Source organism: Pristiophorus japonicus, chromosome 14 (assembly GCF_044704955.1).
Source record: "Pristiophorus japonicus isolate sPriJap1 chromosome 14, sPriJap1.hap1, whole genome shotgun sequence".
Classification (NCBI taxonomy): Eukaryota; Metazoa; Chordata; class Chondrichthyes; family Pristiophoridae; genus Pristiophorus; species Pristiophorus japonicus.
In genome coordinates, this window is record NC_091990.1 from 66,678,667 (window position 1) to 66,699,888 (window position 21,222).

At 46.1% G+C, this 21,222-nt stretch overlaps 1 pseudogene; it reads right to left on the reverse strand.

Moving 5' to 3' along the window:
• Positions 1 to 337: 337 nt before the first annotated feature.
• The window catches only part of LOC139279601 (uncharacterized), a 131,363-nt pseudogene continuing 110,478 nt past the window's right edge, over positions 338 to 21,222 (reverse strand).

Below are 21,222 nucleotides of genomic sequence, written 5' to 3' on the forward strand. Positions count from 1 at the left end.
ACTTGTCTCAAGCTCTAATACAATCATTCAGCAGAGTATTATACAGTTGCAATTTCATTTGCAGAACCATACACATTTTATGTACTCCTAATGTCTAACAGTAGCTTCCTTATATCAGTGACCTATCTCACACAGGGTCCTTACACCAGTAATCTATCTCACACTAAAGCTGGGCCCTTACACCAGTAATCTATCTCACACCAGTAATCTATCTCACAATTATATATCTTACTGAGAAAAAGTATCAGCATGGACTTGTGCTTCTCTCCATCAATATCCCAGTCTGGATCTCAGTGATAAAACAGATCCAAGACAACGAGTTTGCTTTTGGTGAATTCTACTTAACTTCATCCCAGATTGGCACAATCTGCTGGAACTCATTTTCAAAATCTGCAATAAAAGAAATAAAAAAGCGTCAGTTACAAATATTCGGTGATGTGAGCTTGTACATGAAGAGCAGCCTGTGATCAATTACCTGGTAAAGGATAACACCCGGGCCATTGGGACAATCCCAGCTTCAAGGTGATGGCCATTCTTTTCTCCATCTCATCCTTCAAATAGTCCTTCACATGATAAAAATAGCGAGATGTAATTTCTGCTCATTACTCTGCAATACAGACCTGTTTACCACCCGATATAGAACAGTGTGTATTTCAGCATGTGTTTACTACCCGATATAGTTCGCAATGCGTATTTCAGCATGTGTTTACTACCTGATCTTGATGACTGGGGGACAGTGCTGTGCGGTGAGAACAGGCTGGTGGAGGACCTTTGACTTACGGATATTTAGTGTAAGGCCCATGCTTTTTTACGCCTCAGTAAATACGTCGACTATGTCCTGGAGTGCAGCCTCTGTTTGTGCGCAGACGCTGGCATCGTCGCGTACTGTAGCTCGACGACAGAGGTTGGGGTGGTCTTGGATCTGGCCTGGAGATGGCGCAGGTTGAACAGGTTCCCACTGGTTCTGTAGTTTACTTCCACTCCAGTGGGGAGCTTGTTGACTGTGAGGTGGAACATGGCAGCGAGAAAGATTGAGATGAGGGTTGGGGCGATGACGCAACCCTGTTTGACCCCGGTCCGGATGTGGATTAGGTCTGTGATGGATCTGTTGGTAAGGATCACGGCCTGCATGTCATCGTGGAGCAGCTCTGGATAACATGGACCATTTCCCCTATCTCGGGAGCCTCCTATCAACAAGAGCAGGCATCAACGACGAGATCCAACACTGCCTCCAGTGCGCCAGTGCAGCCTTCGGCCACCTGAGGAAAAGAGTGTTTGAAGGCCAGGCCCTCAAAACTACCACCAAGCTCATGGTCTGCAGGGCTGTAGTAATAGCTGCCCTCCTGTATGGCTCAGAGACATGGACCATGTACAGTAGACACCTCAAGTTGCTGGAGAAATATCACCAACGATGTCTCAGCAAGATCCTACAAATCCCCTGGGAGGACAGACACACCAATATCAGCCAGGCTAACATCCCCAGCATTGAAGCACTGACCACACTCGATCAGCTCTGCTGGGCAGGTCACATCGTCCGCATGCCAGATACGAGACTCCCAAAGCAAATGCTCTACTCTGAGCTCCTTCACGGCAAATGAGCCAAAGGTGGGCAGCAGAAATGCTACAAGGACACCCTCAAAGTCTCCCTGATAAAGTGTAACATCCCCACTAACACCTAGGAGTCCCTGGCCCAAGACCGCCCTAAGTGGAGGAAGTACACCTGAGAGGGCGTTGAGCACCTCGAGTCTCATCGCCGAGAGCATGCAGAAATCAAGCGCAGGCAGCGGAAAGAGCGTGTGGCAAATCTGTCCCACCCACCCCTTCCCTCAATCACTATCTGTCCCATCTGTGACAGAGTCTGTGGCTCCCGTATTAGACTGTTCAGCCACCAAAGAACTCACTTCAGGAGTGGAAGCAAGTTTTCCTCGATTCCGAGGGACTGCTTATGATGATGACTACCTGATGTAGAACACAGTGTGTATTTCAACATGTGTTTACTACCTGATATAGAACGCAGTGTGTATTTCAGCACCTGTAGCCAGAAAATATTATTAATCTAAAAAGAACCTTCACGCTGTTGAATTCCTCCATCACGCTGGCTACTGCATCTTTGAAAAGCTTTCCCTCTTAATCTTTTACATGCTCTCTTAATATATTCTGCATGGACAGCACGAGTCTTGCGCCTTTTTTCCTTGCAGCTTCTGAAAAAATAAATAATTGTAATTAAGAAATCGCACAAATATATCAGTACTACCTAGCCCAGCTATCAAAAACACGCTGCACCCGTGTACCAGTGTGTAAGTGCCAAGCTATCTATAATTGACTTTAGAGCCATACCAAGTGTCAGTACTACAGTGCCCAGCTAAGTATAACACACTGTAATGCCAGTGCGTGAATAACACACCATGCCCCCATGCTAAGTGTCAGTGTTAACGTGCCAGCTCTCTAACACAGACCATGCTAAGTGTCAGTGTTAGCAAGTTAGCTATCTATAACACACCATGTAAGTGTCAGTGCTGGCATGCCAGCTATCTATAACAGACCGTACCTTCGTATGCTGATTTCATCGTACTCTGAACAGACAAAGAAGCTGTGTTATAAAGGTGCTTCTTCCTTTCAGTTATCTGCCTCTGAACGTCACCCAATAATGCATTGAGCTGTAACAGAATTTGAAAATCATGTTGTACATCCTGCAATGTGTAAAGTGTTTGTAAATGTGCAAAAATCTAGTTTCATTTTAGAGACTAGGGGGAGAGGGGGAGACCCGGAAACCATGGGGATGTGGAGGTCCAGCCGCTATTAACGAAACAGTGGGGGGGAAATTTAAAAAGTAAAAAAAAGAAGGCAATAGTGTGGCTAGCGATAGGGGTAATGATAACCTGAGTGTGACAGGAAGGGACAGAGCGTATAAACATAAAGTGCATTAGAAAGTGGGGTCAGAGTAGAGAAAAATGGTAAAAAGACAAAATTATCTGAATGCACTTAGCATTCGTAATAAGATAGATGAGTTGACGGCGCAAATAGATATAAATGGGTATGATCTGATAGCCATTACAGAGACGTGGTTGCAAGGTGACCAAGTCTGCAAACTGAATATTACATAGAAACATAGAAAATAGGAGCAGTAGTAGGCCATTCAGCCCTTCGAGTCTGCATCCCCATTCAATATGATCATGGCTGATCCTCTATCTCAACACCATATTTCTACTTTTTCCCCATACCCCCTTAATGCCTTTTGTTTCTAGAAATCTATCTATCTCCCTCTTAAATATATTCAGTGACTTGGCCTCCACAGCCTTCTGTGGTAGAGAGTTCCACAGGTTCACCACCCTCTGAGTGAAAACATTTCTCCTCATTTCCTACTCTGTACCTTGAGACTGTGACCCCTTGTTCTAGACTTCCCAGCCAGGGGAAACATCCTCCCCGCATCCAGTCTGTCCAACCCCGTCAGAATTTTATAGGTTTCAATGAGATCCCCTCTCATTCTTCTAAACTCTAGTGAATACAGGCCTAGTCGACCAAATCTCTCCTCATACGACAGTCCTGCCATCCCAGGAATCAGTCTGGTGAACCTTCGCTGCACTCCCTCTATGGTAAGTATATCCTTTCTTAAGTAAGGAGACCAAAACTGCACACAATACTCCAGTTGCAGTCTCACCAAGGCCCTGTATAACTGTAGCAAGACATTCTTGCTCCTGAACTCAAATCCTCTTGCAATGAAGGCCAACATACCATTTGCCTTCCTAACTGCTTGCTGCACCTGCATGTTTGCTTTCAATGACTGGTGTACAATGACACCCAGGTCCCTCTGTACATCAAAACTTCCCAAGCCATTACCATTTAAATAATACTTTGTCCTTATGTTTTTCCTACCAAAGTGGATAACTTCACATTTATCCATGTTACACTGCATCTGCCATGTGTTTGCCCACTCATTCAACCTATTTAATTCGCCTTGCAGCATCATTGCATCCTCCTCACAACTCACAATCCCATCTAGTTTTGTGTCGTCAGCAAACTTGGAAATATTACATTTGGTTCCCTCATCCAAATAATTTATTTTTATATTTATAATATTGTGAATAGCTGGGGCCCAAGCACTGATCCCTGTGGTACCCCACTCGTCGCTGCCCGGCACCCCAAAAAAGATCCATTCATTCCTACTCTCTGTTTCCTGTCAGTTAACCAATTTTCAATCCATGCCAATACATTACCCCCAATCCTATGTGCTTTAATTTTGCACACTAACCTCTTATGTGGGACTTTATCAAAGGTCTTCTGAAAATCCAAATACATTACATCCACTGGTTCTCCCTTATCTATTCTATCAGTTACATCCTCAAAAAACTCCAGTAGGTTTGTCAAACATGATTTTCCTTTCATAAATCCATGTTGACTTTGTTTAATCCCATTGATTTTACCTAAATGTGCCGTTATCACATCCTTTATAATAGACTCCAGCATTTTCCCTACTACTGATGTCAGGCTAACTGGTCTGTAGTTTCCTGTTTTCTCTCTCCCTCCTTTTTTAAATAGTGGAGTTACATTTTCCACCCTCTAATCTGCAGGAACTGTTCCATGATCTATAGAATTTTGGAAGATGACAACCCATGCATCTCATCATCATAGGCAGTCCCTCAAATCGAGGATGACTTGCTTCCATGGCAAAAAGTTCACAGGTGTTTCAATGATGGACCTAAAATTCCAGGTCCGAACTAAATCTTGAAGGGTGGAAGATGCCTGTGCTTGGATTGTTTTAACGTGTGGTGACCATTGCACACCAGCCACCACACGGGCTTGACAGAGCTAGGTCTTGGTCCAGTAGCAAGGATTAACCAAGACGACTGGAGACCAGCTCTGCTGCACGGACCTAGTGCTCACCAATGCATCTACTATTTCCATGGCTACCTCTTTTAGCACTCTGGGCTGCAGATCATCAGGCCCTGGGATTTATCTGCCTTCAGTCCCATTAGTTTCTCCAGCACTATTTTCTTACTAATAATCATTTCCTTTAATTCCTCTTGCTCACTAGACCCTTGGTTCCCTAGCATTTCTGGGATGTTATTTGTGTCTTTTTCCGTGAAGACAGAACCAAAGTATTTATTTAATTGTTCTGCCATTTCCTTGTTCCCCATTACAAATTCCCCCATTTCTGTCTGTAAAGGACATACATTTGTCTTCACTAATCTTTTCCTTTTATGTACTTGTAGAAACTTTTGCAGTCGGCTTTTATGATCCTTGCAAGTTTACTCTTATACTCTATTTTTCCCCTCTTAATCAATCCCTTGGTCCTTTTTTGCTGAATTCTAAACTGCTCCCAATCCTCAGCCTTGCTACTTTTTCTGGCAACTTTGTATAACTCCTCTTTGGATCTAATACTATCCTTAATTTCTTTTGTTAGCCATGGTTGGGCCACTTTTCCTTTTGTGCTTTTACGCCAGAAAGGAATGTATAACTGTTGCAATTCATGCATTCGTTCCTTAAATATTAGCCATCGCCTATCCACCGTCATGCCTTTTAATGAAGCTTCCCAATCTATCACAGCCAATTCATTCCTCATACCTTCGTAGCTTCCTATGTTTAGATTTAGGACCCTAGTTTCGGATTGGACTACTTCATTTTCCATCTTAATAAAGAATTCAATCATGTTATGGTCACTCTTCCCTAAAGGACCCCACACAACAAGATTGTTAATTAACCCTTTCTCATTACACAATGCCCAATCCAGGATAGCCTGTTCCCTTGTCGGCTCCTCAACATACTGGTCTAAAAAACCATCTTGTACACACTCCAGGAATTCATCCTCCACAGTATTATTACTAATTTGGTTTGGCCAGTCTATATGTAGATTAAAGTCACCTACGATTACTGTAGTACCCTTGTTACATGCATCTCTAATTGTTTGATGCCATCCCCTACACTACCTCTACTATTTGGAGGCCTATAGACAACTCCCACCAATGCTTTCTGCCCCTCGGCGATCCTTAGCTCCACCCAGACTGATTCTACATCTTGATTTTCTGAGCCAATATCCTTTCTCACTATTGCTCTAATTTCATCCTTCACTAACAACGCCACACCACCCCCTTTTCCTTTTTGTCTGTCCTTCCTAAATATCGAATATCCTTGGATATTCAGTTCCCAACCCTGGTTACCCTGCAACCATGTCTCCGTAATTGCAACTATATCGTATCTGTTTACATCTATTTGCGCTGTTACTTCATCGACCTTATTACAGATGCTTCGGGCGGTCAGATACAGTGCTTTTAAATTTGTCTTTTTAACATTCTTAGACATCTTAACATTATTTTGTACTATAGCCCTATTTGTCTTATCGCTATTTTTTCTTACCTGGACCCTATTTGTTAGTGCACTCTTTTGTTTGTATGCTCTGTCCCTTCCTGACATAATCTAGTTATCCTTACCACAATCACTTTCCTGCATTGCTTCCTTTTCTTTTCTCTTTAGCATTCTAGATTTCTCTCCACTGTGAACGTCCTCCCCACCGCCCCCCCCCCCCGCCCCCCTATTTAGTTTAAAGCCCCATCTACCTCCCTAGTTATTCGGTTCGCCAGAAGTCTGGTCCCAGCATAGTTCAGGTGTAGTCCGTCCCCAGGGAACAGCTCTCTCTCTCCCGAGTATTGGTGCCAGTGCCCCACGAAACAAAACCCACTTCTCCCACACCAACCTCTGAGCCACGCATTCATCTCCCGGATTCTATTGACCCTATGCCAATTTGCTCGTGGCTCAGGTAATAATGCAGAGATTATTACCTTTGTGATTCTGCTTTCCAATTTAGTCCCTAGCTGTTCAAACTCTCTCAGCAGAACCTCTTTCTTAGTCCTACCTATGTCATTGGTACCTACGTGTACCACGACAACTGGATCTCCCCCTCCCACTCCAAGTTCTTCTCCAGCCCGGAGATGTCCTTTACCCTGGCACCGGGTAGGCAACACAGCCTTCGGGACCCACGCTCTTGGCTGCACAGAACCTTATCTATGCCCCTAACTATACTGTCCCCTAGTACAGCCACCTCCCTCTTTACTCCCCCACTTGAATGGCTTTCTGTACCACGGTGCCTTGGTCAGTCTGCTCGTCCACCCCGCAGTCTGCACACTTGGCCTCAAGAATTGCAAGAACCTCAAATCTATTGGACAAGTGCAGGGACTGAGACTCCTGCAATACTACCTCCTGGATCCCCGTACCTGCTTCACTCGCAGTCACACCCAATATTGAGAGGTATTTGCCATTTCGGAAGGATAGGCAGAAAGAAAAAGGATGTGGGGTTGCTCTGTGAATAAAGGATGAGATCTGTGCAGTAGTGAGAAATTATCTTGGCTCAGAAGATCAAGATGTAGAATCAGTTTGGGTGGAGATAAGAAATAATATGGGAAAGAAGTCACTGGTGAGAATAGTCTATAGGCCCCCTAACATTAGCTATACTGTAGGACAGAGTATAAATCAAGAAATAATGGAGGCTTGTCAGAAAGGTACGGCAATAATCTTGGGTTATTTTAATTGTCATTTGATTTTACAAATCAAATTGGCAAAGGTAGCCTTGTGGAAGAGTTCATCGAGTGTATTCGGGATGGTTTCTTAGAACAATAAATACATTGTGGAACCAACCAGGGTGCAGATTATTTTACATCTGGTAATGTGTAATGAGACTGGATGAATTAATGATCTCATAGTAAAGTATCTTCTTGAGAAGAGTGATCATGGTGTGGTAGAATTTCAAATTCAGCTTGAGAGTGAGAAATCTAGGGGCCTGAATTTGATGACTCATATCCCTCGAAGGTCAGCGGGCAGCAAATCTGCGATGTACGCCGCCAATCTGGACGGCAGCCAGCGGGAGCTCTCATTCTCGGCGACAAAGGCACTTGCCGCCCAAGTGCTGCCGAGGATGAAGGCGGTCCAGGGAGGGTCGAATATCTGCAAAGAAAAATCATCGGGAAAAAAAACATTGGAACACCTTCAGGGGACCCCAATCAGGTAAGTTGCTGTGAAAAAAAATTTAGAAAATGTTTACCAACCTTTTGTTTAAGATCTTCCTACTCACCGTCGAGGACAGACCAGCCTCCACCCCCGTTCTGGTGCCGACTCAAGCCCGCATGAATATGCGATCTCGGCGGGTGGGTGCTCACTTGCGCCATTCGGTAGCGGGCAGTCCCTGGCGGTTCTCCCCTCCCGCCCGCTCCAGCCCAAATTGAAAGTGGCACAGGGCGGGACCCAATCAGGTTGGCGGCGGCAGTGGCGACAGCAGTCCATCAATTTCAGGCCCGAGGTCTCAATCTAGAGTCCTGAACTTCAATAAAGGCAATTACAAAGGAGGCAGACAGAAAGCAGGAAACTATAGACCGGTTAGCCTAACATCTGTCAGTGGGAAAATGCTGGAGTCCATTATTAAGGAAGTAGTAGCAGGACATTTAGAAAATCATAATACAGTCAACCAGAGTCAGCATGGTTTTATGAAAGAGAAATCCTGTTTGACAAATTTGCTGGAGTATTTTGAGGATATAACAAGCAGGGTGGGTAAAGGGGAACCAGTGGATGTGGTGTATTTGGAATTCCAGAAGGCATTCGATAAGGTGCCCCGTAAGAGGTTACTGCACAAGATAAAAGCTCACGGGGTTGGGGGTAATATATTAGCATGGATAGAGGATTGGCTAACTAACAAAAAACAGAGAGTCGGGATAAATGTGTCATTTTCAGGTTGGTAAACTCTAACTAGTGGAGTGTCACAGAGATCAGTGCTGGGGCCTCAACTATTTACAATATACATTAATGATTTGGATGAAGGGACCGAGTGTAATGTAGCCAAATTTGCTGATGATACAAAGATGGGTGGGAAAGCAAGTTGTCAGGAGGATGCAAAAAATCTGCAGAGGGATACAGATAGGCTAAGTGAGTGGGCAAACATCTGGCAGATGGAGTATAATGTGGGAAAATGTGAGGTTATCCACTTTGGTAGGAAAAATAAAAAAGCTAATTATTATTTAAATGGGGAGAGATTACAAAATGCTGCAGTACAGAGGGATCTGGGGGTCCTTGTACATGAAACTCAAAAAGTTAGCATGCAGGTAAAACAAGTAATTCAGAAGGCAAATGGAATGTTGGCCTTTATTGCAAGGTGGGTGGATTATAAAAGCAGAGAAGTCCTGCTACAACTGTTGGTGAGCCCATACCTGGAGTACTGCATACAGTTTTGGTCTCCTAATTTAAGGAGGGATGTTCTTGCATTGGTGGCAGTTCAGAGAATGTTCATGAGGTTGATTCCTGAGATGAAGAAAGGTTGAGCAGATTGGGCCTATACTCATTGGAGTTCAGATGAATGAGAGGTGATCTTATTGAAGTGTATAAGATTATGAGGGGGCTCGACAGGGTAGATGCTGAGAGGATGTTTCCACTCGTGGGGGAATCGAGAACAAGATGGCATGGTTTCAGAAAAAGGGGTCGCGCATTTAAAACGAAGATGAGGAGGAATTTCTTCTCTCAGAGGGTCGTGAATCTTTGAAATTCTCTACACCAGAGAGCTATGGAGGCTGGGGCATTGAATATATTTATGGTGGAGGTAGACAGATTTTTGAATGATAAGGGAGTCACGGGTTATGGAGAGCGGGCAGGGAAGTGGAGTTGAAACAAAGATGCGATCAGCCATGATCTTATTTAATGGTGGAGCAGGCTCGAGGGGCCAAATGGCCTACTCCGGCTCCTATTTCTTATGTTCTTATGACCTCATTATCATTTTCTTCTTACATTTACCACCCGGCAGCTTGCTGGCTACTGAGTGGGAAACCAGCAGCAGGAGACTGTTGGGAACAATCCCTGGCAATCAGGAGAGATTGGATCTCGGGATCAGAGAATCAGAGCTTGGGATTGGAGCTAGGTGGGGGTCGCCAATCACAGAACACTTTCCCGACTCATTTCGCTACCAAGTTTCCAGAGTCCTGGGAAACCTGGCTGGCCAATGTTAAATTTAAATCAGCCTCTCAACGGTACATGGGGGCCTGATTTAAATACGATAATGAAGTGTCTTGCTTCTCCAATGTTCCCATTTTTTACAATTTTTACCTATTCCTTCCTGCCCACCCCGACATTCCAGTCTTCCCAGTTTCTGTGTCATTCTAACACTGCACTCCTGCTGGGTAATTGCTGCTGCTAGGAAGCAGGGCCAAGGATAGGAAACAGAGTCTTATTCCATCTTGATTCGGTCAGAGATTCCACTGGGGTGTTCCCACAGGACACAGCTGGGTCAGTGTGAGCGATAGTATTAATGAGCTGGGTCAGTGCGAGCGATAGTATTAATGAGCTGGGTCAGTGCGAGCGATAGTATTAATGAGCTGGGTCAGTGCGAGCGATAGTATTAATGAGCTGGGTCAGTCCGAGCGATAGTATTAATGAGCTGGGTCAGTCCGAGCGATAGTATTAATGAGCTGGGTCAGTGTGAGCGATAGTATTAATGAGCTGGGTCAGTCCGAGCGATAGTATTAATGAGCTGGGTCAGTCCGAGCGATAGTATTAATGAGCTGGGTCAGTGCGAGCGATAGTATTAATGAGCTGGGTCAGTGCGAGCGATAGTATTAATGAGCTGGGTCAGTGTGAGCGATAGTATTAATGAGCTGGGTCAGTCCGCGCGATAGTATTAATGAGCTGGGTCAGTCCGAGCGATAGTATTAATGAGCTGGGTCAGTGCGAGCGATAGTATTAATGAGCTGGGTCAGTGCGAGCGAAAGTATTAATGAGCTGGGTCGTTGCGAGCGATAGTATTAATGAGCTGGGTCAGTCCGAGCGATAGTATTAATGAGCTGGGTCAGTGCGAGCGATAGTATTAATGAGCTGGGTAAGTGCGAGCGATAGTATTAATGAGCTGGGTCAGTGCGAGCGCAAGTATTAATAAGCTGGGTCAGTGCGAGCGGTAGTATTAATGAGCTGGGTCAGTACGAACGATAGTATTAATGTGCTGGGTCAGTGCGAGCGACAGTATTAATGAGCTGGGGCTGTGCGAGCGATCGTGTTAATGAGCTGGGTCAGTGTGAGCGATAGTATTAATGAGCTGGGTCAGTGCGAGCGATAGTATTAATGAGCTGGGTCAGTGCGAGCGATAGTATTAATGAGCTGGGTAAGTGCGAGCGATAGTATTAATGAGCTGGGTCAGTGCGAGCGATAGTATTAATGAGCTGGGTAAGTGCGAGCGATAGTATTAATGAGCTGGGTCAGTGCGAGCGAAAGTATTAATGAGCTGGGTCAGTGCGAGCGGTAGTATTAATGAGCTGGGTCAGTACGAACGATAGTATTAATGTGCTGGGTCAGTGCGAGCGACAGTATTAATGAGCTGGGGCTGTGCGAGCGATCGTGTTAATGAGCTGGGTCAGTGTGAGCGATAGTATTAATGAGCTGGGTCAGTGCGAGCGATAGTATTAATGAGCTGGGTCAGTGCGAGCGATAGTATTAATGAGCTGGGTCAGTGCGAGCGATAATATTAATGAGCTGGGGCTGTGCGAGCAATAGTATTAATGAGCTGGGTCAGTGCGAGCGCTAGTATTAATGAGCTGGGTCGGTGTGAGCAATAGTATTAATGAGCTGAGTCAGCCCGAGCGATAGTATTAATGAACTGGATCAGTGCGAGCGATAGTATTAATGAGCTGGGTCAGTCCGAGCGATAGTATTAATGAGCTGGGTCAGTCCGAGCGATAGTATTAATGAGCTGGGTCAGTCCGAGCGAGCGTATTAATGAAGTGGGTCAGTGCGAGCGATAGTATTAATGAGCTGGGTCAGTGCGAGCGATAGTATTAATGAGCTGGGTCAGTCCAAGCGATAGTATTAATGAACTGGGTCAGTCTGAGCGATAGTATTAATGAGCTGGTGCTGTGCGAGCGATAGTATTAATGAGCTGGGTCAGTGCGAGCGATAATATTAATGAGCTGGTGCTGTGCGAGCGATTGTATTAATGAGCTGGGTCAGTGCGAGCGATAGTATTAATGAGCTGGGTCGGTGTGAGCAATAGTATTAATGAGCTGAGTCAGCCTGAGCGATAGTATTAATGAACTGGGTCAGTGCGAGCGATAGTATTAATGAGCTGGGTCAGTCCGAGCGATAGTATTAATGAGCTGGGTCAGTCCGAGCGACAGTATTAATGAGCTGGGTCAGTGCGAGCGATAGTATTAATGAGCTGGGTCAGTGCGAGCGACAGTATTAATGAGCTGGGTCAATGCGAGCGACAGTATTAATGAGCTGGGGCTGTGCGAGCGATAGTATTAATGAGCTGGGTCAGTGCGAGCGATAGTATTAATGAGCTGGGTCAGACCGAGCGATAGTATTAATGAGCTGGGTCAGTGCGAGCGACAGTATTAATGAGCTGGTGCTGTGCGAACGATAGTATTAATGAGCTGGGTCAGTGCGAGCGATAGTATTAATGAGCTGGGTCAGTGCGAGCGATAGTATTAATGAGCTGGGTCAGTGCGAGCGATAGTATTAATGAGCTGGGTCAGTGCGAGACACAGTATTAATGAGCTGGGGCTGTGCGAGCGATGGTATTAATGAGCTGGGTCAGTGTGAGCGATAGTATTTATGAGCTGGGTCAGTGCGAGCGATCGTATTAATGAGCTTGGTCAGTGCGAGCGATAGCATTAATGAGCTGGGTCAGTGCGAGCGATAATATTAATGAGCTGGGGCTGTGCGAGCGATAGTATTAATGAGCTGGGTCAGTGCGAGCGATAGAATTAATGAGTTGGGTCAGTCCGAGCGATAGTATTAATGAGCGAGTGATAGTATTAATGAGGTGGGTCAGTGCGAGCGATAGTATTAATGAGCTGGGTCAGTCCAAGCGATAGTATTAATGAGCTGGGTCAGTCCAAACGATAGTATTAATGAGCTGGGTCAATCCGAGCGATAGTATTAATGAGCTGGGTCAGTCCGAGCGATAGTATTAATGAGCTGGGTCAGTCCGAGCGAGCGTATTAATGAAGTGGGTCAGTGCGAGCGATAGTATTAATGAGCTGGGTCAGTGCGAGCGATAGTATTAATGAGCTGGGTCAGTCCAAGCGATAGTATTAATGAGCTGGGTCAGTCCGAGCGATAGTATTAATGAGCTGGTGCTGTGCGAGCGATAGTAATAATAAGTTGCGTCAGTGCGAGCGATAGTATTAATGAGCTGAGTCAGTGCGTGCGATAGTATTAATGAGCTGGGGCTATGCGAGCGATAGTATTAATGAGCTGGGTCAGTGTGAGCGATAGTATTATTCAGCTGGGTCAGTCCGAGCGATAGTATTAATGATCTGGGTCAGTCCGAGCGATAGTATTAATGAGCTGGGTCGGTGCGAGCGATAGTAATAATGAGCTGGGTCAGTGTCAGCGATAGTATTATTCAGCTGGGGCTGTGCGAACGACAGCATTAATGAGCTGGGTCAGTGCGAGCGATAGTATTATTCAGCTGGGGCTGTGCGAGCGATAGTATTAATGAGCTGGGTCAGTGCGAGCGATAGTATTAATGAGCTGGGTCAGTCCGAGCGATAGTATTAATGAGCTGGGTCAGTGCGAGCGGTTGTATTAATGAGCTGGGTCAGTGCGAGCGGTAGTATTAATGAGCTGGGTCAGTATGAACGATAGTATTAATGTGCTGGGTCAGTGCGAGTGACAGTATTAATGAGCTGGGGCTGTGCGAGCGATAGTATTAATGAGCTGGGTCAGTGTGAGCGATAGTATTAATGAGCTGGGTCAGTGCGAGCGATAGTATTAATGAGCTGGGTCAGTGCGAGCGATAGTATTAATGAGCTGGGTCAGTGCGAGCGATAATATTAATGAGCTGGGTCAGTGCGAACGATAGTATTAATGAGCTGGGTCAGTGCGAGCGATAGTATTATTCAGCTGGGGCTGTGCGAGCGATAGTATTAATGAGCTGGGTCAGTGCGAGCGATAGTATTAATGAGCTGGGTCAGTGCGAGCGATAGTATTAATGAGCTGGGTCAGTGCGAGCGATAGTATTAATGAGCTGGGTCAGTGCGAGCGAGCGTATTAATGAGCTGGGTCAGTGCGAGCGAGCGTATTAATGAGCTGGGTCAGTGCGAGCGACAGTATTAATGAGCTGGGTCAGTGCGAGCGATAGTATTAATGAGCTGGGTCAGACGAGCGATAGTATTAATGAGCTGGGTCAGTGCGAGCGACAGTATTAATGAGCTGGGGCTGTGCGAGCGATAGTATTAATGAGCTGGGTCAGTGCGAGCGATAGTATTAATGAGCTGGGTCAGTGCGAGCGATAGTATTAATGAGCTGGGGCTGTGCGAGCGATGGTATTAATGAGCTGGGTCAGTGTGAGCGATAGTATTAATGAGCTGGGTCAGTGCGAGCGATAGAATTAATGAGATGGGTCAGTCCGAGCAATAGTATTAATGAGCGAGTGATAGTATTAATGAGCTGGGTCAGTGCGAGCGATAGTATTAATGAGCTGGGTCAGTGCGAGCGATAATATTAATGAGCTGGGGCTGTGCGAGCGATAGTATTAATGAGCTGGGTCAGTGCGAGCGATAGTATTAATGAGTTGGGTCAGTGTGAGCAATAGTATTAATGAGCTGAGTCAGCCCGAGCGATAGTATTAATGAACTCGGTCAGTGCGAGCGATAGTATTAATGAGCTGGGTCAGTGCAAGCGATAGTATTAATGAGCTGGGTCAGTCCGAGCGATAGTATTAATGAGCTGGGTCAGTCTAAGCGATAGTATTAATGAGCTGTGTCAGTCCAAGCGATCGTATTAATGAGCTGGGTCAGTCCGAGCGATAGTATTAATGAGCTGGGTCAGTCCGAGCGATAGTATTAATGAACTGGGTCAGTGCGAGCGATAGTATTAATGAGCTGGGTCAGTGCGAGCGATAGTATTAATGAGCTGGGTCAGTCCAAGCGATAGTATTAATGAGCTGGGTCAGTCCGAGCGATAGTATTAATGAGCTGGTGCTGTGCGAGCGATAGTAATAATGAGCTGGGTCAGTGCCAGCGATAGTATTAATGAGCTGGGTCAGTGCGAGTGATAGTATTAATGAGCTGGGGCTATGCGAGCGATAATATTAATGAGCTGGGTCAGTGTGAGCGATAGTATTATTCAGCTGTGTCAGTCCGAGCGATAGTATTAATGAGCTGGGTCAGTCCGAGCGATAGTATTAATGAGCTTGTGCTGTGTGAGCGATAGTATTAATGAGCTGGGTCAGTGCGAGCGCTAGTATTAATGAGCTGGGTCAGTCCGAGCGATACTATTAATGAGCTGGGTCAGTGCGAGCGAAAGTATTAATGAAGTGGGGCGGTACGAGCGATAGCATTAATGAGATGGGTCAGTCCGAGCAATAGTATTAATGAGCGAGTGATAGTATTAATGAGCTGGGTCAGTGCGAGCGATAGTATTAATGAGCTGGGTCAGTGCGAACGATAGTATTAATGAGCTGGGTCAGTGCGAGCGATAATATTAATGAGCTGGGTCAGTGCGAGCGATAGTATTAATGAGCTGGGTCAGTCCAAGCGATAGTATTAATGAGCTGGGTCAGTCCGAGCGATAGTATTAATGAGCTGGTGCTGTGCGAGCGATAGTAATAATGAGCTGGGTCAGTGCCAGCGATAGTATTAATGAGCTGGGTCAGTGCGAGTGATAGTATTAATGAGCTGGGGCTATGCGAGCGATAATATTAATGAGCTGGGTCAGTGTGAGCGATAGTATTATTCAGCTGGGTCAGTCCGAGCGATAGTATTAATGAGCTGGGTCAGTCCGAGCGATAGTATTAATGAGCTTGTGCTGTGTGAGCGATAGTATTAATGAGCTGGGTCAGTGCGAGCGCTAGTATTAATGAGCTGGGTCAGTCCGAGCGATACTATTAATGAGCTGGGTCAGTGCGAGCGAAAGTATTAATGAAGTGGGGCGGTACGAGCGATAGCATTAATGAGCTGGGTCAGTGCGAGCGATAGTATTAATGAGCTGGGTCAGTGCGAACGATAGTATTAATGAGCTGGGTCAGTGCGAGCGATAATATTAATGAGCTGGGGCTGTGCGAGCGATAGTATTAATGAGCTGGGTCAGTGCGAGCGATAGTATTAATGAGTTGGGTCAGTGTGAGCAATAGTATTAATGAGCTGAGTCAGCCCGAGCGATCGTATTAATGAGCTGGGTCAGTCCAAGCGATAGTATTAATGAGCTGTGTCAGTCCAAGCGATCGTATTAATGAGCTGGGTCAGTCCGAGCGATAGTATTAATGAGCTGGGTCAGTCCGAGCGATAGTATTAATGAGCTGGGTCGGTGCGAGCGATATTATTCTTGAGCTGGGTCGGTCCGAGCGATAGTATTAATGAGCTGGGGCTATGCGAGCGATAGTATTAATGAGCTGGGTCAGTGTGAGCGATAGTATTATTCAGCTGGGGCTGTGCGAGCGATAGTATTAATGAGCTGGGTCAGTGCGAGCGATAGTATTAATGAGCTGGGTCAGTCCGAGCGATAGTATTAATGAGCTGGGTCAGTGCGAGCGGTTGTATTAATGAGCTGGGTCAGTGCGAGCGGTAGTATTAATGAGCTGGGTCAGTATGAACGATAGTATTAATGTGCTGGGTCAGTGCGAGTGACAGTATTAATGAGCTGGGGCTGTGCGAGCGATAGTATTAATGAGCTGGGTCAGTGTGAGCGATAGTATTAATGAGCTGGGTCAGTACGAGCGATAGTATTAATGAGCTGGGTCAGTGCGAGCGATAGTATTAATGAGCTGGGTCAGTGCGAGCGATAATATTAATGAGCTGGGGCTGTGCGAGCGATAGTATTAATGAGCTGGGTCAGTGCGAGCGATAGTATTAATGAGCTGGGTCAGTGCGAGCGAGCGTATTAATGAGCTGGGTCAGTGCGAGCGACAGTATTAATGAGCTGGGTCAGTGCGAGCGACAGTATTAATGAGCTGGGTCAGTGCGAGCGATAGTATTAATGAGTTGGGTCAGACCGAGCGATAGTATTAATGAGCTGGGTCAGTGCGAGCGACAGTATTAATGAGCTGGGGCTGTGCGAGCGATAGTATTAATGAGCTGGGTCAGTGCGAGCGATAGTATTAATGAGCTGGGTCAGTGCGAGCGATAGTATTAATGAGCTGGGGCTGTGCGAGCGATGGTATTAATGAGCTGGGTCAGTGTGAGCGATAGTATTAATGAGCTGGGTCAGTGCGAGCGATAGAATTAATGAGATGGGTCAGTCCGAGCAATAGTATTAATGAGCGAGTGATAGTATTAATGAGCTGGGTCAGTGCGAGCGATAGTATTAATGAGCTGGGTCAGTGCGAGCGATAGTATTAATGAGTTGGGTCAGTGTGAGCAATAGTATTAATGAGCTGAGTCAGCCCGAGCGATAGTATTAATGAGCTGGTGCTGTGCGAGCGATAGTAATAATGAGCTGGGTCAGTGCCAGCGATAGTATTAATGAGCTGGGTCAGTGCGAGTGATAGTATTAATGAGCTGGGGCTATGCGAGCGATAATATTAATGAGCTGGGTCAGTGTGAGCGATAGTATTATTCAGCTGTGTCAGTCCGAGCGATAGTATTAATGAGCTGGGCCAGTCCGAGCGATAGTATTAATGAGCTTGTGCTGTGTGAGCGATAGTATTAATGAGCTGGGTCAGTGCGAGCGCTAGTATTAATGAGCTGGGTCAGTCCGAGCGATACTATTAATGAGCTGGGTCAGTGCGAGCGAAAGTATTAATGAAGTGGGGCGGTACGAGCGATAGCATTAATGAGATGGGTCAGTCCGAGCAATAGTATTAATGAGCGAGTGATAGTATTAATGAGCTGGGTCAGTGCGAGCGATAGTATTAATGAGCTGGGTCAGTGCGAACGATAGTATTAATGAGCTGGGTCAGTGCGAGCGATAATATTAATGAGCTGGGGCTGTGCGAGCGATAGTATTAATGAGCTGGGTCAGTGCGAGCGATAGTATTAATGAGTTGGGTCAGTGTGAGCAATAGTATTAATGAGCTGAGTCAGCCCGAGCGATAGTATTAATGAACTCGGTCAGTGCGAGCGATAGTATTAATGAGCTGGGTCAGTGCAAGCGATAGTATTAATGAGCTGGGTCAGTCCGAGCGATCGTATTAATGAGCTGGGTCAGTCCAAGCGATAGTATTAATGAGCTGTGTCAGTCCAAGCGATCGTATTAATGAGCTGGGTCAGTCCGAGCGATAGTATTAATGAGCTGGGTCAGTCCGAGCGATAGTATTAATGAACTGGGTCAGTGCGAGCGATAGTATTAATGAGCTGGGTCAGTGCGAGCGATAGTATTAATGAGCTGGGTCAGTCCAAGCGATAGTATTAATGAGCTGGGTCAGTCCGAGCGATAGTATTAATGAGCTGGTGCTGTGCGAGCGATAGTAATAATGAGCTGGGTCAGTGCCAGCGATAGTATTAATGAGCTGGGTCAGTGCGAGTGATAGTATTAATGAGCTGGGGCTATGCGAGCGATAATATTAATGAGCTGGGTCAGTGTGAGCGATTGTATTATTCAGCTGGGTCAGTCCGAGCGATAGTATTAATGAGCTGGGTCAGTCCGAGCGATAGTATTAATGAGCTTGTGCTGTGTGAGCGATAGTATTAATGAGCTGGGTCAGTGCGAGCGCTAGTATTAATGAGCTGGGTCAGTCCGAGCGATACTATTAATGAGCTGGGTCAGTGCGAGCGAAAGTATTAATGAAGTGGGGCGGTACGAGCGATAGCATTAATGAGCTGGGTCAGTGCGAGCAATAGTATTAATGAGCGACTGATAGTATTAATGAGCTGGGTCAGTGCGAGCGATAGTATTAATGAGCTGGGTCAGTGCGAGCGATAGTATTAATGAGCTGGGTCAGTCCAAGTGATAGTATTTATGAGCTGGGGCTGTGCGAGCGATAGTATTAATGAGCTGGGGCTGTGCGAGCCATAGTATTAATGAGCTGGGTCAGTCCGAGCGATAGTATTAATGTGCTGGGTCAGTCCGAGCGATCGTATTAATGAGCTGGGTCAGTCCGAGCGATAGTATTAATGAGCTGGGTCAGTCCGAGCGATCGTATTAATGAGCTGGGTCAGTCCAAGCGATAGTATTAATGAGCTGTGTCAGTCCAAGCGATAGTATTAATGAGCTGTGTCAGTCCAAGCGATCGTATTAATGAGCTGGGTCAGTCCGAGCGATAGTATTAATGAGCTGGGTCAGTCCGAGCGACAGTATTAATGAACTGGGTCAGTGCGAGCGATAGTATTAATGAGCTGGGTCAGTGCGAGCGATAGTATTAATGAGCTGGGTCAGTCCAAGCGATAGTATTAATGAGCTGGGTCAGTCCGAGCGATAGTATTAATGAGCTGGTGCTGTGCGAGCGATAGTAATAATGAGCTGGGTCAGTGCCAGCGATAGTATTAATGAGCTGGGTCAGTGCGAGTGATAGTATTAATGAGCTGGGGCTATGCGAGCGATAATATTAATGAGCTGGGTCAGTGTGAGCGATTGTATTATTCAGCTGGGTCAGTCCGAGCGATAGTATTAATGAGCTGGGTCAGTCCGAGCGATAGTATTAATGAGCTTGTGCTGTGTGAGCGATAGTATTAATGAGCTGGGTCAGTGCGAGCGCTAGTATTAATGAGCTGGGTCAGTCCGAGCGATACTATTAATGAGCTGGGTCAGTGCGAGCGAAAGTATTAATGAAGTGGGGCGGTACGAGCGATAGCATTAATGAGCTGGGTCAGTGCGAGCAATAGTATTAATGAGCGACTGATAGTATTAATGAGCTGGGTCAGTGCGAGCGATAGTATTAATGAGCTGGGTCAGTGCGAGCGATAGTATTAATGAGCTGGGTCAGTCCAAGTGATAGTATTTATGAGCTGGGGCTGTGCGAGCGATAGTATTAATGAGCTGGGGCTGTGCGAGCCATAGTATTAATGAGCTGGGTCAGTCCGAGCGATAGTATTAATGAGCTGGGTCAGTCCGAGCGATACTATTAATGAGCTGGGTCAGTGCGAGCGAAAGTATTAATGAAGTGGGGCGGTACGAGCGATCGTATTAATGAGCTGGGTCAGTCCAAGCGATAGTATTAATGAGCTGTGTCAGTCCAAGCGATCGTATTAATGAGCTGGGTCAGTCCGAGCGATAGTATTAATGAGCTGGGTCAGTCCGAGCGATCGTATTAATGAGCTGGGTCAGTCCAAGCGATAGTATTAATGAGCTGTGTCAGTCCAAGAGATCGTATTAATGAGCTGGGTCAGTCCGAGCGATAGTATTAATGAGCTGGGTCAGTCCGAGCGATAGTATTAATGAACTGGGTCAGTGCGAGCGATAGTATTAATGAGCTGGGTCAGTGCGAGCGATAGTATTAATGAGCTGGGTCAGTCCAAGCGATAGTATTAATGAGCTGGGTCAGTCCGAGCGATAGTATTAATGAGCTGGTGCTGTGCGAGCGATAGTAATAATGAGCTGGGTCAGTGCCAGCGATAGTATTAATGAGCTGGGTCAGTGCGAGTGATAGTATTAATGAGCTGGGGCTATGCGAGCGATAATATTAATGAGCTGGGTCAGTGTGAGCGATTGTATTATTCAGCTGGGTCAGTCCGAGCGATAGTATTAATGAGCTGGGTCAGTCCGAGCGATAGTATTAATGAGCTTGTGCTGTGCGAGCGATAGTATTAATGAGCTGGGTCAGTGTGAGCGATAGTATTAATGAGCTGGGTCAGTCCGAGCGATAGTATTAATGAGCTGGGTCAGTCCGAGCGATACTATTAATGAGCTGGGTCAGTGCGAGCGAAAGTATTAATGAAGTGGGGCGGTACGAGCGATAGCATTAATGAGCTGGGTCAGTGCGAGCGATAGTATTAATGAGCTGGGTCAGTGCGAACGATAGTATTAATGAGCTGGGTCAGTGCGAGCGATAATATTAATGAGCTGGGGCTGTGCGAGCGATAGTATTAATGAGCTGGGTCAGTGCGAGCGATAGTATTAATGAGTTGGGTCAGTGTGAGCAATAGTATTAATGAGCTGAGTCAGCCCGAGCGATAGTATTAATGAACTCGGTCAGTGCGAGCGATAGTATTAATGAGCTGGGTCAGTGCAAGCGATAGTATTAATGAGCTGGGTCAGTCCGAGCGATCGTAATAATGAGCTGGGTCAGTCCGAGCGATAGTATTAATGAGCTGGGTCAGTCCGAGCGATAGTATTAATGAGCTGGGTCGGTGCGAGCGATATTATTCATGAGCTGGGTCGGTCCGAGCG